Source organism: Miniopterus natalensis, chromosome 10 (genome assembly GCF_054644295.1).
Source record: "Miniopterus natalensis isolate mMinNat1 chromosome 10, mMinNat1.hap1, whole genome shotgun sequence".
Taxonomy (NCBI): Eukaryota; Metazoa; Chordata; class Mammalia; order Chiroptera; family Miniopteridae; genus Miniopterus; species Miniopterus natalensis.
The window spans coordinates 29514409-29516988 of record NC_142090.1 but is presented as its reverse complement, the minus strand read 5'-3'; the positions used below and the strand labels follow the sequence as shown (position 1 = coordinate 29516988).

The following is a 2580-nucleotide window of genomic DNA, read 5'->3' as shown; positions in this document are numbered from 1 at the left end:
AGAAAGGATATAAAATGGAATCCTATAACATGCTCAGTTAAAACCAAAAAAGGCACAAAAATAATGGAAGGCAAAAATAGGAACAAAGAACAAGGGCAACAAATAGAAAACAGTAACAGATATGGTAGATATAAATCCAACTATTTCAGTAATTACTTTGAACTAATTGGTGCATTTAGTTAATAGTCTAAATGCACCAATTAAAAGACAGAGTTTGTCAGAGCAGATTAAAAAAACAAGACTGAAATACATGTTGTCTAACAAAAATAAAGAAACATATAGATTAAAAGTAAATGGATGAAGAAATATATACTATTCTAACACTAATTAAACAGGAGTAGCTATGTATAAATTTGAGACAGATGAGACTTTAAATCAAGGAAAGTTTTCAGGAATAAAAATGGGCATTATAATGATAAAGGGATCAATTCTACAATAAGACATAATAATTCTCATTGAGTATAAGCCTAATAACACAGTGTCAAACTATGTGGGGCAAAACTAATAGAATTGCAAATAGAAGTAGATAAATCGACTATCATATTTGGAGACTTCAATACTCCTCTATCAAAAATGGGCAGATCACACAGGCAGAAAAGCAGTAAGGACATAGTTAAACTCAACACCATTAATCGACTAGATGTAATTGAATTATAGTCAATACTCTATAGATAGACTACTTCATGCAACAACAGCAGAAAACAAATTCATCTCAAGCTCACATAGGAGATTCACCAAATTGACTACATTCTTGGCTGTAAAACACATTTTAAACAAAATTACATGAATAAAAATAAAACACTGTATGCTCTCAGATCACAATAAAATTAAATTAAAAACCATTAACATATAGCTGGAAATTTCCCACATATGTGGAGATTAAACAATACACTTTAAATAAAGTCTGGGTCAAGAAAAAATCTCAAGAGAATCTAAATAAAAATGAACACATGTGAGATGCAACGAAAGCAGTGAAAGGGATATTTATACCACTGAATGCATATATTGTAAAAAAAAAAAATCTTAAATCAATAACCTAAGTTTCCACCTTTGGAAACTAAAACAACAACAGAAAATTTAATCCAAAATAAGCAGAACATCAATAGTAATTAGAGCAGAAATAAATGAAATCGAAAACAAGAAATCAATAGAGAAAATCAATAAAACCAAAAGAGGTTTTTTAAAAAGGTTAATAAAATTGATATACCTCTTTCCAGGCTAACTAAATAAACAAGAACGAGGATATCAATTACTAATATCAAAAATTAAAGAAAGGACGTTACTACAGATCATATAGGCATAACAAAAATGATAAAGGAATACTATGAACAACTGTATGCCCACATAGTTGACAATCAAGATGATATGGATCAGTTCTTGAAAAACACAATATGCCAAAACTCAAAAAAGAATAAATATACAATCTGAATAGGACTATATCTATCAAAGAAATTTAATCTATAATTAGAATCCATCCAAAACAGAAAGCACCAAGCCTAGATTGGTTCATCGTTAAATTCTATCAAACATTTAGGGTCTGTTTGATACACAAATTTTCTACAATCTCTTTTAGAGGATAGACACAGAAGAGATACTTCCTATTTCATTCTATGAGGTCAAATTACCTTAATACCAAAACCAGAAAAAGACATTGCAAGAAAAGAAAATTATAAACACAGATCCCTCATGAATATAGATGCAAAATTCTTCAACAAAATACTATGAAATCACACGTCCGGTCATGGCGCAGCGGCAGAGGCAGGCCGAGCGCAAGACGGCGGCTGTGGCCGCCGCCTCGGAGCGGAGCTGGGGCCCGAGGGAGGCAGGTCTTGTCATTGTCCCCAAGGCGTTCGTTGTGCGCCGCGGCAGCTCAGGAAGGACCTGGAAGTTGGGATCTGGAAGACTGAACATGATGTGGCGGTGAAAGCCAGCACCAGCCTGCCCAAGAAGCTGGCGCTGCTGCAAGACCCCACATGGAGGAGGCAGCCTCTTCCTCCTCCACCAAGACATCTTCCTAAGGACACAGCCCCTGCCCCCGTGTTCAGACCTCTACAGGGACTCCACAGGCAGCACCATGGCTAAGAGGAGCCCTGGTCCCCAGAGCTTTGGGTTGCAGCACAACCCTGAGTGGGGGGTGGGGTGGGGGTGGGGCCCGGCTCGAGCCGACGGCTGAAACGGCCTAGCGCGCGCGGCAGCTGCCCAGAGAGCCAAGAACCCGGCGGGGTCCCCGCGGAATGTTCCCAACTTTCCGTACCGCGCCGCTCCCCCCACGCCCCAGTTTCTTTGTCCACTGGTTTAACGGGAGCAATAAAGCTGGCTTTGTCATTACAAACAACAACAACAACAAAACCCTCTATCAAATCAAATACAACAGTGTAGAAAAACGCACCATGACCAAGTGGAATTTATTCCAAGTGTGCAAGGCTGGTTCAACATTTAAAAATCAATTAGTACAATCCATCACATCAACAGGCTAAAAAAATCACGTAATTATATTAATATATGCTGAGAAAACATATGACAAAATTCAATGTGTTCATAATAAAAATTCTCAGAAAAACAAAAATGGAGAGGAGCGTT

At 37.6% G+C, this 2580-nt stretch overlaps 1 pseudogene; it reads left to right on the top strand.

Annotated features, from left to right (window-relative positions):
- Nucleotides 1–1741: 1741 nt before the first annotated feature.
- Nucleotides 1742–2018, top strand: LOC107542881 (leydig cell tumor 10 kDa protein homolog pseudogene; annotated as a pseudogene).
- The last annotated feature ends 562 nt before the right edge of the window (nucleotides 2019–2580 follow it).